Here is a 16,875-nt window from a genome sequence, read left to right on the forward strand (position 1 = left end):
AACTGAACACATCTCAAGTTAATCGCGCCGGCACCGAATCGATGAGAAAATCGGCCCAGTGGCTATATCATCGCGCAACTCCACTCGAGGTAGTGGGTTCAATCCCGGCTGCGGTGACACTATTTAGACGGGAGGGAAATGCTAACGCACTCCTGTACTTAAATTGAGGTTCACGTCAAAGAACACAAGGTGGTCAAAATTGTTCTGCAGTCTAGCACTACGGTGTGCCTTATAGTTAGTTGTTGTTCAGGCACGTAAAACTCAAAGTTTAATTTTATTTTGTTTCATTCTCCTGGAGCGCTTGTTGTCAGAGGTATTCATCACAAAATTTGAAGCTCGCACACTGATTTCGCATTTCCAGGTGGGAGAGTCTTAGCACGACGACGAACACCTCACGTGACGTTGTTGATAGCATGCCACTCTGAGAATAGTGATTTCGGCGAGTTGGTCTAAGCTGATGGCGTGGTTCTTGCAGCACGTAGCTTGGAAGTGCGGAAAAAAAGAGAAAAAACAAGGGTTCGAGAAGGAAGGCAGTGAAAGGAAAGAGTGCTCATGTTTGTCCGGCTTTCGCTAAGGAAGCAAGGGCGCTGTTTTCTTTCGCTAACTCTTCGTGGCTTTTTTTTTTCCACACATGAGTGCTTGGCACTGCGAAACTCACGCCATGCCAGTCTAGAAACCGCGGGTAGGCAATAGCACAGGTGCTCCAGCTCAAATGGCCAGCAAAAAACAATACTGGCTTCCCTCTTTCCCCTGCAATCAGCTGCATCACATGAGCGTTTGTCTTTTTTTGTCAAGAATGCCGACTACGAAAGTGTACGAAAGGGAATTAGTGTACTGAGTGTCAAATTTGAACATAACTAGTTCGGAGCACAATCGCGTTATAGAAACCAAACATGAAATTTTGTATAGGTAATATTGACTTCAAGTTCTTAATATAAGAAATCTATATATTTGCTATATTGAGAAAGTCAATTCACAAAATTTTGCTGAATAGGTATTTGTTAACTTTAGATGTTCGTGCAGATTGTGTACTTCGAAGCGCATTAAACGATCTGTACAACTAACATTTGCGTAGCTAGCAATATGCCTGCAGCGATACATCAAATAAACAGATCGCCGCGCTTCTCACCGGCTGTGTGGTTGCTTAGTCTGATGCAAGCTGTATGATCCCTTCGGTGGCTACTACTTAGTCTTTTTGGGCCAGGCAGTCACGTAGATGTGCCGTTTGTTCATTTGTCCACGCGGTATGGATCCTTCAGAACGTCATGAAACATCCGGCCTTCAGCGTGTCAGTATGACTTTGGAAATGGTACTTTCACTACTGATGGCTATCAAGACGCACATATGCCTTATCATAAACTGCCACCAACTACAAGTAAGCCCTTACGAAAATGTTTATCAAGAACCGACCCCCGGTTGTTATCCAAGCATGCGGTTAGCACATTTCGGAGGTAGTCATTTTGTGGCAGAATGTTGCAATATGCGTTATGGGTGGTGCTTTTCTAATTCATTTAGCCTTACCCGTACGCGGGACCCTAACAGAGCCCCTAGCGCCGCATCTTTAAGGACTTCTTCCGAACATTTTGCAGCGTCTGCGACCGCCTCTCGTACAAACCAGAGGCGTAGTGTCATAACGACGACACCGTCTCAAAGTGATTGCTGTCACGATGGAAGATTGCTGTCACGCAGCGACTCGGCCTCCACCTTATAAAATTTGTCGAAGGATCAAATACATTATTAATAACTGCATTGCCATTGGCAAAGATGCTGCAAATGAATTCTTGAGCGCTACGCATCGTCAAGACAAGTAAAATATGTATTTCTTCACAAAAGAATATACCCGTATGTCTAAAAAAAATTGTGCTCGAAATAACTTATATCAGTGCTTCTATGTTTTCTGTCTATTTAATGCATAAAGAAAATATCACACGCACTTTAGAATTATATGAGTTTGAAACCAGCTAAGCAGTGCATGCCGCTGATACGAAAAATGTCAAGGCCATGAAATCAACAAGTTGAGGACAAATATTTTCACGAAACTTTGTCATCCTCCCTTATTTCTCCCATTTGCATCTCTCTCTCTCTCTCTATGTCATTCAAGAACCTTGTTTACATCTTTGTAGATATACAACGATCAGGGGAAAATCTCAATGACGGTCTCCTTTGTCGGCATGTATTGCACAAGAGCTGTTGTCATCCGTCGTGTATTGTGAGTAATTGCACCGAAATTATAGTCGCAACAGAGAGCACATAAAAAGTAGGAGTCCTGCAAAATATATGAGAGCGAGCCAAATGAAAGTGAGTAAATGCTAATATATAACTTACGGCGTACTTTATTTAAAAAGTAGTATCCCTGAGCATTTAGACATTTGTCCCACTGACTAACGAGTCGCGTGATTCCCGTCGCACAAAACTCCGTGGGTTGCTGCTTCGAAAAGTCTGTAACTGACTCTTTCACGACACCATGCGACACGAATCTGGTTCTGTTGAGCTGTTCTTCGTTTTTTTTTTTTTCAAGTGCTCAAAAATGTGGAAGCCACAAGACGACAGGTCTGGGCTGTACGGCGGATGTTGCAGCGTTTCCCACTTGAACTTTGCCAGTTTTGTGTTAACCACATCAGCGTCGTGGAGACGGGCATTGTGGTGGAGCAAGATGAGCCCATTCCTCAATTGTCCACGTCGTTTGTTCTTGATTGGGACGCGCAGCCGACCCAACGTTTTACAATATCATAAACGATAGATAGTCTCTCCAGGTTTAGCAAATGGCCGCTGTCAACCAAAAAAAGAGTCAACGACACCTTTCCGGCCCAAATGACAGCATTTGTTTCCTTGGGGGTGGTGAATTCAGATGTTTCCACTGTAAGCTTTGCCGTCGTGTTTCAGGCTCGTAGTAGTGGCCCAAAAAGTCCTCACCATCACTGTGATACCCGATTAGGTTAATCACAGCAGCGCCGAACCTCTCCGTCTTCTGGTGGTGATTCAAAATCATGGGCATCCATTGCGCACACAAGATCCGATAACCGAGGTGTTCATGAATTATGGTGTGACCCAAACTGGGACTGATGTTCACATGCCCTGCCGATTCATCGATGCTTATCCTCCGTTCTTTACTGTTCAGCATTTGCAATTGTGTTGGGGTGATTGCACGGTGACTTTGGCCCGGGCTTGGATTGTCTTTGCAACGTTTAAACCGTTTTCTCCAACGCTTCACAGTGGCCAATGAAATGCAATGTTCAACGTACACGGCAGCCATACGACGGCTACTTTCTTTTAGGGAAACATCTTCAGCTGCCAAAAACCTCACGACACCACGCTGTTGAACTTTTGGAGTGTCCATTATGCCACGAAAGCAAGTTCAACCCAGTGTACGATAGAATTAAAGGGCCGCTCATCAGGCCGCATAGCAAAATTTGTTATACGCTGGAAGTTGTTACATGTCCTCTAGGGAGTGTACTGCCGCAAAAATTTTTCACATCGCCTCATTAATAGGCGAGATAGAAATATTTGAGTGCCTCGAACCCATGCTTTCGGGAGGCGAGCTCCTCTGCATAGTGAGACTCTCTCAACTCGTCCCGTCTAGCCTCCGCAAGTGAAATTCTTTCCCTGCGTTCCCCCATGGCGGACCTCGAAGTTCGCGTGGCACATACGTCATGGGGCCCACCTTCACCTTTTTTTTCTCCTCCTTCTTTTTTTCGTTGCCGTGCACTTTCGCTCGCGGCGTCGCGCGCGAGCTGTTATCGTTTCGCGCAGCGCACGATCTTGCGCACTGTGCACAAGCACACATGACTAGCTCTACATTTCAGTGCTACACGAATACTGAGGCAGAACAAGTGGATCGCAGAACATGATCACGCGCTGGAATGCGGTAAAAAATAATGGCATAGTTTCGGTACCTGCGCACGTGACCGCACGACCGTGCCAAGCAGGCGAAGCGTAAGTACATCTCTCTTGCTTCGGTGTGATGTGAAACAAGAAACACGCAAACATTCCATTTGTGTGTTTTATTATTTCTCTAAACTTCAATGTGTCAATTCAAGCAACGGATCACACAGAAAACAGATGTCACCATGAGCGACGTCACACTGCGAACACCAGTGTATGGAGGGGCTTTAGGTAGATAGTCAGATAGATAGTAATTCTGGCCATGTCGTTTCTGCAAACTTCTTAATCTTATCCGCCCACCTAACTTTCTGCCGCCCACTGCTACGTTTCCCTTCCCTTGGAATCCAGTCCGTAACCCTTAATGACCATCGGTTATCTTCCCTCCTCACTACATGTCCTGCCCATGCCCATTTCTTTTTCTTGATTTTAACTAAGGTGTCATTAACGGGCGTTTGTTCCCTCACCCCATCTGCTCTTTTCTTATCCCTTAACGTTACACCCATCATTCTTCTTTCCATAGCTCGTTGCGTCGTCCTCAATTTAAGTAGAAGCCTTTTTGTAAGCCTCCAGGTTTCTGCCCCGTACGTGAGTACTGGTAATACCCAGTTGTTTTACATTTTTCTCTTGGGGGATAATGGCAACCTGCTGTTCATGATCTGAGAATACCTGCCAAACACACCTCAGCCCATTCTTATTCTTCTGATTATTTCAGTCTCGTGATCCGGATCCGCGGTCACTACCTGCCCTAAGTAGATGTATTCCCTTACCACTTATAGTGCTTCGCTACCTATCGTAAACTGCTGTTCTCTTCCGAAACTGTTAAACATTACTTCAGTTTTCTGCAGGTTAATTTTGAGACCCACCCTTCTGCTTTGCCTTTCCAGATCAGTGAGCATGCATTGCAATTGGTCCCCTGAGTTACTAAGCAAGGCAATATCATCAGCGAATCGCAAGTTACAAAGGTATTCTCCATTAACTCTTGTCCCCAATTCTTCCCAATCCTGGTCTCTGAATACCTCCTGTTAACACGCTGTGAATAGCATTGGAGAGATCGTATCTACCTGCCTGATTCATTTCTTTATTGGGATTTTTTTTTTTTGCTTTCTTTATGGAGGACTACGGTGGCTCTGGAGCCGCTATAGATATCTCTCAGTATTTCTACGTGCGGCTCGTCTACACACTGATTGCTTAATGCGTACATGACTGCTGAGGTTTCGACTGAATGAAACGCTTTCTCGTAATCAATGAAAGCTATATATAACGGTTGGTTATATTCCACACATTTCTCTATCACCTGATTGACAGTGTGGATATGGTCTATAGTTGAGTAGCCTTTACGGAATCCTGCCTGGTCCTTTCGTTGACAGAAGTCTAAGGTGTTCCTGATTCTATTTGCGATTACCTTAGTAAGTACTTTGTAGGCAACGGACAGTAAACTGATCGGTCTATAATTTTTAGACCGATCAGCTTACTGCCCGTTGCCTTTCTGGCCGTTGCAAAGTAAATACTTTGCAGGGACAGCATGGCCACAATTAGTACATGACCGGGGTACTTGGATAAGTATGGGTGAGGCCTTTGCCCTGCAGTGGGCGTAACCAGGTTGATGATGATGATGAGACGGGATACCTATCGCTAGATAATATCTCATCGGTAATAGATAATATCGACTCTTGCGTTTGGCTAAATATTATTGTGCGCCATATGTGTTCTTACTTCACATACGGCAATCACGACGCATGTTCTTAACAGCAAGCGATTTAAATGCGCGGACATCTTCAGCATGTGGTCTTTTGGCAATATTATGGGCATTTGCCTTTCGCAAATAGCTGGAAAAAGGTTATCTGAACTACTCGCAAATAAGAAGGATGGATGCAATTGACGTCATCCAACGTATTTAAAATGGACTGCTGAAGATCCTTTCTCAGTGAATGGCGCCCACTCGGAATATCGAAACAGCCACAGAACAAGAAAAAAAACAACCCAAAACTATTGACATGTCATAATCTCGTAATAACGAGACCTGCACATTGTACGCACCGTGTGTTACGCTTCAATGCACCGTTATCCAGAACTAAGAAAGCTTCGCTTAGGTGAACAGATATCAGAGATGTGTTCTGCATAATTTTGTATGCATAAGTTGTTCCTATTGGGCGGGACAGACGCGCCAAGTGTCTCAAAGCGCTGGCGTGCAAGAGGGAAATTCGTAAAATTGATTGCGTCGCCTCCTTTAGGCATGCGTCCGCGACCTAGCTGTAAGAGTATACGGCTTCTGTGCTTGGGGAACCGGATTCGAAACCCAGTTTGGCTGGGAGAGGGCTTTTTTTTTTTTTACAGTGGTAAAGAAACGTTCGCTATGACCTTTAGTTCCGCGCTAATACACTCATTGTCATATCAAATGCTTGACTAGAATAACGAGACGTTCTTGCCATATCGGCTTCTGCGTGACTCCCCGCAGCTGCTACTCCGCTGCTGCCTCCTGGAGGAGGACCAGCAGCGCTTGCTGCAGAGCGTGTACACCAACTTGTCGCTCCCGACGATGAACGACACGGGGTGCCTGCGAAATTTGGCCCGCTGCGTCATCTACCCCAAGGAGAGAGTGGAGTGCCTGCGGCTCCGTAGTCGCTATGGGCCCAACGTCCTCACCTTGCTCGAGCCCTGGGATTCTTTCACGGTAAACGGAATCACTGTTGGCGATCGTGTTTCTTGTATTCTCCGTGCACTAAAGATAGTTGAGGCTTAACGTCCGGAACCTACATAGTGGGGAACGAGGAACGGTAACTATATAGGGCCAATGGCGTAGCCAGAAGAGGGAGGGTCACACTGGGTGCGGGCGCCCCTACTCCAAGCTTCTGTGCTACTGTACGGCTTGCCTAGCACTCCCTATGTCCCCTCACGTTTTTTTATCATGGTCAAGTGGGTGCTTCGCTCCTTCCCCCAAAAAACTGCTCGCTACGCAACTGGCTGTGGCATGGCAGACATGCTGTGCATTAGCTTTTATGCCCGATGGGTTTCCTTAACGTGCGCTCAAAGCGCGGCATGCCATTGTATTCTTTTTTTTGTCTGCCGTCGACAAAACGCGCCCGCTGCTTAGATCACTCGAACCTGCGACTTCCTTTTTAGCAGTTGAACATGGTAGTGCTTTTTTTTAAATATACTGGCATTCAAGCTGCTGCTTTTAACCTGTTTGTTGAAAGCACTCACTTTACAAATGCGATATGTATTGCACCTTCCCTGAAAGTCTTTATCATTAGATCCTTACAATGAAACATTAAAGAAGTTCTTTCGCTATAACTGGATTCACGTTAGCACGAAAACAAAATACGAGCTGGTTATCATCGCCAGAGGTTAAACAGCCCGCGATAAATCTGCCGTGGAGCACTGCAGAGGCCGGTTTTTCGGGCCCGAGTTAGCAATTGCTCAACCGGCTCGAGCCCGAGCCTCTGCAGTGCTATAATCTGCCGTGTTCAGCTGAATTGTGAAATGTTATGTATTTTCTTTTATCTTCTACGGTAATTTGCCACAATTTCCTCTCTACTGTAAATACAAATATATTGAAAACCCATATTTGAAAGCTTGAATTATATTTCATCCGTACGTGCCTTTACTTCGCGATATTTGTTCACATGGCTGCGCCTATTAAACCGATGTCAATGTGTGCTCTTTTTACAACGCCAGGCTTTAACATCGCTGCAGTGTGAATAATAGGTTCTCGAAATCACAATTACTGCGAATGTTGCTGTATCGCCACGACATGGGATGATAAGTGCTAAGTAACTTGTATGATATCTCAGCGGTAATCGGCATCTCGCTGTTGTGTCGTGGGTTTGATGCTTATGGGAGCCACTGTCTACAGCCTGAATTATTAACGCGACAGCGTTAAGGAGCCCGTGTCGCAGGAAATCCGGCATCAGACATCGCATCGGCAAAAATTATTTCGAACCTAATTCCGAACCACGCATCTGCCACCAAAGTTGCTCATACCTCGTCTTTAATTCTTTACTAATTCATTCCTCGCAATGAGAACGGCAGCCACCAAACAAATGTAAAAAAAACCACAGCGCATTTCCTTTATGTTAGTTCTCATCAGGCTGGAATATTAAGAGTGCGAAACAATAACAGCAGATTGACCCATGCAAGAGGCCGCGTTTCTACCAGAGAGCTCGCCTTCGTGCTTAGTGTTCGCAGCCTGCGTGTCCCGGTAAACATTACGGTTACATAAGCTGCAGTAGCCGGGAAGCATGAAAAGCAGTAAGGGGTCTTTGAATGTTATCGCGTTCCACTCTTAAAGGCGAAGCTTAAGCACCCTCCAAATTATTTTCGCCGCAATACGGTTCAGGGATACCAGTTACGTTAGACTTTGTTGGATTCTGTATTCCCTCTCCGCAACTGCGCACTATGAGAAGTGTTTCTTGACGAAAAACCTCAGTGCCCTTCCACTCTGTGAAGAAGGATGACCAGTGAAGCTCTGTATGTGGGCCCCTTAATGACGAACTGCACCTCCGCCGTGGGTCGTCCCAGCATTTCACTATCTTCGGGATCGGCCCACGTATGGGGAGCGCTTAACGCCTACTTCACCTCTGCCGCGGGTTGGCTCGGCATTGCACTATCTTCTGAATCTGCCCATGTATGTGGGGGCACATAACGCCTGCTTCACAACCGCCGCGGATCGGGCCGGTATTGCACTATCTTAGGGATCGCTCCGCGATTAGGGAGTGCTTAGCGCCCGCTACACCTCCACAGGTGGTCGGCTTGGCATTGCACTTTCTTCGGCATCGGCTCACGTATGGGGAGCACTTAACGCCTGCTTCACCTCCGCCGCGGGTTGGCTCGGCATTGCACTAACTTCCGGATCTGCCCACTTATGGGCGAGCGCACAAAGCCTGTTTCACGACCGCCTCGGATCGGGCCGGTACTGCACTATCTTCGGTATCGGCCCACGAATGGGGAGTGCTTAGCGCCCGCTTCACCTCCACAGGTGGTCGGCTCCGCATTGCACTTACTTCGGGTTCGGCTCACGTATGGGGAGCACTTAACGCCTGCTTCACCTCCGCCGCGGGTTGGCTCGGCATTGCACCAGCTTCGGGATCGGCTCACGTATGGGGAGGACTTAAGCCTGCTTCACCTCCGCCGCGGGTTGGCTCGGCATTGCACTGTCTTCGGGATCGGCTCACGTATGGGGAGCACTTAACGCCTGCTTCACCTCCGCCGCGGGTTGGCTCGCCATTGCACTATCTTCCGGATCTGTCCACTTATGGGGGAGCGCACAAAGCCTGCTTCACTACCACCTCGGATCGGGCCGGTATTGCACCAGCTTCGGTATCGGCCCACAAATGGGGAGTGCTTCGTGCCCGCTTCACCTATACAGGTGGTCGGCTCGGCATTGCACTATCTTCGGGATCGGCTCACGTATGGGGAGCACTTAACGCCTGCTTCACCTCCGCCGCGGGTTGGCTCGGCATTGCACCAGCTTCGGGATCGGCTCATGTATGGGGAGCACTTACCGCCTGCTTCACCTCCGCCGCAGGTTGTCTCGGCATTGCACTATCTTCGGGATCGACTCACGTATGGGGAGCACTTAAGCCTGCTTCACCTCCGCCGCGGGATGGCTCGGCATTGCACTATCTTGGGGATCGGCTCACGTATGGGGAGCACTTAACGCCCGCTTCACCTACGCCGCTGGTTGCCTCGGCATTGCACTATCTTCCGGATCTGCCCACGTATGGGGGAGCGCACAAAGCCTGCTTCACTACCACCTCGGATCGGGCCGGTATTGCACCAGCTTCGGTATCGGCCCACAAATGGGGAGTGCTTCGTGCCCGCTTCACCTATACAGGTGGTCGGCTCGGCATTGCACTATCTTCGGGATCGGCGCACGTATGGGGACTGTTTAGCGCCTGCTTCACCTCCACAGCGGGTCAGCTCGGCAATGGACTATGTTCCTGATCGGCCCACGTATGAGGAGCGCTTAACGCCTGCTTCACCTCCGCCGCGGATCGGGCCGGTATTGCACTACCTTCGGGATCGGGCTGTGTATGGGGAGCGCATAACGCCTACTTCACCTCCGCCGCGGGTCGGGTCGGTATTGCGTTACCTTCGGAATCGGCCCACGTATGGAGAGTGCTTAATCCATCAATGTGTGCCCGCCTTGCCAATTCGCAACTTAACAGCTCATTCTTTCTTTGCCGCATCTTTCGGAAACGAATCGAGGCTCACTTCACTTGCCACAACTATGTTGGTGCTTTGCGGTACGCAGCAAATGCGATTGCTATTGAATGTCATCTTGCAAAAATGATGCGTAAAAACAGATAATCGAGTCTACTGGCCGCTGCGCAGAAAGCAAGCAAATGCGCTACCGCCGTGCCGCCTGCGGTTGCTCCGATACTCTGAAAAAAGTTCACCGATGGCAGCCGGGTGGCGTGATAGTCTACGTACCTTGCGAATAAACGAGGAGGGTGTTTGATTGGGCTGTTATTAAAGCGCCGCGGTTCACCACCCGATGCTTGCGTTGAGTGTTACATAAATTTGACGTTAGCAGATTGAAATAGCTTTACGTTATCGGCCCCTAATTATATTCCAATTTACTGGCGTCAAATTTACGTAACTGCTGACACGGGCACAGGGGGTGTGACCCACGATGATGTTTGACCAGGTCAATAAAACGATCTAGCTGCTTAGAGGAAGGCACTTTTGTTTGCCTTCAAAGCGGATAGCATTGCCCGCTGTTACGATGCGGCATTATTCAATTCGGCGAGGCACCGATTAACGGGCGCCAAAACAGTCGTGGGAATAGGGACCGGCGAGCAAGACGGGTATTGCCGGCCACTCGCGCAAGCCGCCGAAAAAAGTCGAAGGCAGGCTTAGAGATTATTCTTGTTCTTGTTGTTGGCGCGACCGTGACGCCCCGACAGCTTTTTGTGGGAACCCCTGTGGATATTCTCTGCCGCGTGCGTGCATTGAGAAGCTTGCTAAGATGGCAAGGATGCGAATACCCCTAAATATGTGGTGTCTGTGCATTCCCGTGTCCACGAATTGTGGACAGTATATCTGTGCCAACGGCACCGTCGTTTCTCCTGTGAACGGACAATCGATGCCCGCCACGGACTCAAGGGTGTGCATGTGGGGTGCTATAAGAGTGCGCTACCTCTAACAGCAGGGAGGAATCACCCGTTCCCTCGCCCCTAATTAAAAGGGGCGCGGCCAAGACCTTGGGAGGAGCCGGGATACAATTGGGTGAACTTGATCCGATCGTCATCAATATCTGCCGTTCTCCGACCCAGGGAAATAGGGAAAGGATAAGTTATTTAAACGCAGGTTTTAGACCGGACTAAGCAGTCTAGAAGCTGAACCTACAATCAACTGAGCACCGCCAAGGAGCTAGTGCCGTCCAGTATCGCCTGGGCCGACTAGCCGCGTCTTAACTGCGAGTTAATAGGTGACGTAAGAGAGGACAAATCAACGTCTGCAACGAAGCTTGTGGTAGTCTCCTTCAAGTTAGCTCAACCTGCTCGAGGGAAGACGTGCGACCTAGACTCCCAGAATACCCAGCCCAGCAATCGCATCCACCGCAACGAGATCGGCTTGCCAGCGCTCTTCGGGAAAGCTCAGGCGTCAACTCCACGCTTTATGAACTTGCTGCTGCTGTCCGGTCATGCGTGTGCCACCATTTGTTTTCTTCTGAAGCTGTTTGGTTGACCACCATTAAGTGTGTTTTGTGTAGTGTTAATTTCTATATTTACTGTTAACTGTTCGTTATATTTCTTTTCTCTTCGTCACTGATCTAGATTAAGTGTATGTGTGTTAGTGTTCTTGTGTTTTTTGTGTTTCGTTTAAATTGTGTGTCGCTGTCAATATATAAATATTTTTTTCTCTTTTTCTCCCGACTCTGACTCCTTCGCTGTGTTCGTTTGAGTAGGGCGTGACCAACCGGCTTGCATACCCCGTCGACGACTTCGCGCTGACGGTGAATGGGTGACAAGCCGTGACATGCACCTTTACAAGTTCTCCTAACTGTATGACAACACCCAAGGAGCGTGCAGACAATGAGAGAGTTTCGGTGAGGCCGAACTAGCACAGCGAAAACAAATAACAGGGTGAGGAGAGGAGAGTGGTGCCGCCGTGTCCGATTGGACCACTTCCCCTTCCTTAGCTCGTGGTGGCTGGTCGGAAATCGTGAAGATGCGTTCAACGGGAAGTTAAAATGCCTTTGAGGCGAATTCTCCATGAAGCAGTGTCGGCAGCGCGACGTCCTGTACGTGCTGAAAGTGTTCGACAACGTTATACTGCCACGTAGATAACATTACGCGAAAAGAAATCCGTTCTCGCACGTTCTCGCAGCTCCGAGTAGCCAGCGCCAGAGCACCGATAGGCGGCCACCTTCTATTTCTTTAAGAACGGAGTAATCTCTGGCTACATAAAAAAATGAATTCACTTTGGAATACTTTATCTTTAGTGCGTATGCATCAATCACTATGACATGAGTTTTGGAGGTTTAGTAACGCCGCATGACAGACAAGCGAAGCGGGCGAGGTCCAAATATCTGTAGCGACCCATGAGTCATTCTCGCGCAAAAACTTTTGTACAAGTGCACACACCTCAATCTATCAGTCAACGGGAAAGCGACTACGGTTGATAACACCGCCCAGCCCGTCCTGTCACCGGTGCTTCGTCGCTCTCGGCCTCCTTGTCCCTTTCGGTTACCTTAAGTGCACCTCGCAAAAAAAATAATAGAAGTTGCCGCCCCCCTCTCCCTCCCGGCCTCAGAGGAATCAAACTTCGGCAAAGGTAGACTTGCGTTTTTATAACTTCATTATTACTGAGTCCTTTTTCAAGATCTCTCGCGAATCGCCCCGTACGCCAGCCGTATTAGTAAAGCTAAACGAAACTACACCATAACGGAGCAAGAGTGTCTTGCGGTCGTCTTTGCTATGCATAAGCTTCGTCCTTACATCTATGGTCATATATAGATTCCCGCTCGTCACAATCCACCACTCGCTCTGTTGACTCAAGGGTCTCCGCAACAATTCCGGCCGTCTTGCTCCCTCGACCGTATGTTTACGACAATATGACTTTGAGGTCTGCCTCAAGATGGGTCATCGTCACGCGGACACTGAGTGTCAATCAGATTTTCTCTGTCCCACAATGTAATGCGACGCCGACAATTCCAACGAATATCTGGCCACTCTACTCGCTGTTTCCAGATCTTGGTACCTTCTGCGCAGAACAACGTAACGGCGGCACTTTCGCTCTTTTCTTCATATCCGTTGCCGGGAAGTTGCATGAGTTCCCCTTTCTTATTCAGCAGGACTTACTTTGTGTGCAGAATTTCTCTGGAGAAGGCACCCACCTACTTCTGGTCTTAGCGAGGGCTTTGCGGCACGACGTCTTCCGATTCATACATGACGACCCGTCAACCGGTCATACGCGTTTTATTAGGACCTTGCACCGTATTCAGGAACGATTGTACGAGGCGAGAATGCGTCACCCTACGGCTACATGCTTCTCCAGTTGTGAGCAAAATTTACGCTACAAACGTCCCGCTAGTGCCCCGCTGGGACTTCTACATCCCATTCCGCCTACGATTTCTCCGTTTGAGATTGTCGGAGTCGATATCTTAGACCATTTTCCGCGATCAGCCAATGACAATTGCTCGATTAATGTCTGTGCAGACCATCTGACTGGTCAATTGCGAAACGCCAGCGTTCTCTACAGCAACGACGGCTCGCGTTTCGGACTTTATGCTTCGGTTTATAATCTTGAGGCATGGGTCTCCTCGTGTCATAATCTGTGATTGTGGCCACCAATTCGTCGCCGATGTAATCGAGGAGCTGCTCCGGCTTTCTGCTTCGCAGTTTCGTCACACCACTCCCCACCATGCACAGACGAACGGTCTCACTGAACGCACTAACAGGACTCTACTCAACATGCTTTCTTTGTACGTCGACTCTAAGCACAGAAACTAAGAGGTTATTTTACATTTTATGGCCTACGCTTGCAATACTGCGCTACATGAGATTAACGGTTTCAGCCACTCTTACCTTCTCCACGTGCGCCAACCCCGCACTACTCTAGACACAATGTTTCCGTTTGTCGAGCAGGATCAATCTTCTCCTGCTGGAACACTCTGTAGCGCTGAGGATGCGCGACGCATCGCACGTCTCTGCACTTTTGCATCGCGAGACTGCTCACAGGCTCGCTATGATATGCGACATCAGCACATATCGTACACATAAGGAGACACAGTGTGGCTGTGGGCTCCACATTGGAAGCGTGGCTTGTGCCAAAATTTTCTGGCCCACTACACCGGCCATTTCGTCGTTCTCGTGCGCTTAAGTGACGCCACTTACGTGCTAGCCCTCCTCACATCTACTTGTCACCGTTCTCGCGAGAGCGATGTCGTTTAGGTCGCCGGCGAAGCGTTACCACCAACGTGAATCCGAATGACTCGTTCGGAGGGAATCGCTACGTTACATTGACCGAGGGGTGAAATAAGAGAACGAGGTTGGTTTTGGACCCTGAGCGGCTCCCCCAGCTAAGTGTTCCGCTTTCATTGTTCATCCTAACATCTTTAAATCAGCTCCTGTCATCGCAACAGTAATAACTGAATGCCATCGCACTCACTCGTGCTTGTTCTAATATATTTTTTGTTCACGAAATGCGGCTTAGTGACTTTTAACGTTCCATAAATTGTTGCAAACAAGTTGCCTTGCGTACCAAAGGTGCTCTGCAAGATTTCAAGTAAGGCCGCTTTGAACGGTGTATTGATAAATAAGGACGTTTCATTTAAAGTCGATGGAGAATCAGGCGTTATATAAAGATTGTGTTCATTGAACTATATTGGATTTTGGGGTGTGCTAAAGTACAGCGGTTGGTGTATTAATTAAGCGAAAAGAAGGAGCGTAAAGCCTGGACGACATGTTTCCTTCGTGAACAGGTTTCGTTCCGTTTAGTTATCGGCACTTAAAGGGACACTAAAGGGAAAAATGATTTCTTCTGCATCAGTAAATTGCCCTTCTACAGTACCAAAATCACCACTCTTACAACGATAAGACGTTTGGTAAGCCAGAAAAAGCGCAAGAACGAAATACGCGTGGCGACACCTACTTAAGTTCCCGCACCTGGGGGCTGCGACGTCTTGGATTTTGATGGCATCTTCTAGGGCCTACTAATTATATATGGCGGTACAGATTGACTACATTGTGTTCTAAAGGAACCAAATATTAAACATGGCAAGTTTCGGGAGCCTTTACTCAGCCAACGCGGCCCAAATGCGAAAACATACTTTGAAATCCCTGACGTCACGCTGACGTATCGCCGCTGGGGTTCGGCGCGAAATTCAAATACTGATACTTGGACCTTCATTTTCTCATCTAATAATCAAACTATTTTTTGAAATGACTGCCTGCAGGGTTCTCAAATAATTCTTCGTCAGTCTAAACTGATTTATTGTTTCGCTTTAGTGTCCCTTTAAGGTAGGCACATGTAGGACGCAGTGCTCGATAAACGAATCCCCCTACGTGGTTCAAATTAGCCAAGAGCACTTTATCGCGTCGCATTTCACTACCGAAGTTCATATTTAGGAGTGAAACATCCGTTTGTCCAACTAAACAATCGTTGCTGACGCCTGTCCTGTCTTCGCAGGTCTATAACCGGGAACATGGCCCCGGCAGCGTCCTTTGCAAGCACTTTGTCTTCTCCCGGGTGGTGGCCTTAGTGACTGTAGCCACCAACGCACTGCTTCTATCAGCATTCTGCTACTTGGTGTACACAGTCTTGTATGTTTTTACCATGCTCGGGAGGATGCGTGCGACAGCCCACACTAACCCCGTTGGCCGCGGGGGCGCCAATGATGGGTCGACAGCAGCGCTGACAGCCAACGACAATGCGCGAGCCGTCGTCGCCTGACGGCTTGCCCAGCGCATGTGATAGGTGTCCGCAATGACGACGTTCACAAGCCGACCAACGAGTCACGCATCCTGATAAGAGACAGACATGTGTTGCGATCCTGCTCTCCCCCGACCCCCCTTTCGTATTTGTTTTTGCCTCAAAAGCGCTTCCGTTCCTTTTTCTTCCGACAGGATCTGTAATAATTATACTTCACGACCAATATATTCTGTACAGGAAAATTAAGTGTAGGGCACATCATATAGAGCGTTTGTGGGCGCCAAAATTAGGATCTTGGGACAAACGATATGTCGAGTCATTCTTACGCTAATCAATAATTCTTTAGTTGTTGGGAGCGTAGTAAAACAGCGACAACAAATTTTGTTTCCTTATTCTTTTCACTTCGCTACGCAATAAATTTGATAAAAAATTCATACAAAGCAACCTGTTCATCACGTTTCATAGATGTTGGACGTTACCGTCATGACAATACATCTACTGTACCAACCTTTAGAGGGAAATTCCGATTTAACGCACATTGCGTGCGTTTTCATTGTGTTCAATCACATTTGTAATTTCAGAGAGGACTCGTCTCTTTGATGGGGATATGGCGCATACGCATACGCCGACGCTTTTAAGTTCTGCACCAGCACGATATACAAGTGCCATCAGGTCCTTAGATGCAATAGTAAAAACCAGAGTGTGAAAATTTCAGATGTCTATGAAGATTGAGAAACTAAATAAACGAGACGTAATAAAGCCAACCTAAAAAGTTTGCGTCCCAAAAGAGAGGATTCGAGAAAACACGTACGACCCCTAACATTTTTAAAGATGAAAATGTAGCCATGCCACATGTAAAAACGCGTGACTACCGAGCAGCTTTTATAGGAATGCAAAAAAAGCGCAGTTTCGCCCGGTAGGGGAAGCATTGATAGTGATAGCAAAGCATTACACAACTACACGAAGTAAAGTTCGTAGTTTTATCAGCCGTATAAACTCCAGCAAGTATTCGCTTACTAATAATTACCAAGAATGGTTCCGCATGCACACTGGCAAACGAACAGATCTCGCTCGATCACCGCATACACTCGCTGTCGCAACGCTGGCGTCATG

Source organism: Dermacentor andersoni, chromosome 3 (assembly GCF_023375885.2).
Source record: "Dermacentor andersoni chromosome 3, qqDerAnde1_hic_scaffold, whole genome shotgun sequence".
Lineage (NCBI taxonomy): Eukaryota > Metazoa > Arthropoda > Arachnida > Ixodida > Ixodidae > Dermacentor > Dermacentor andersoni.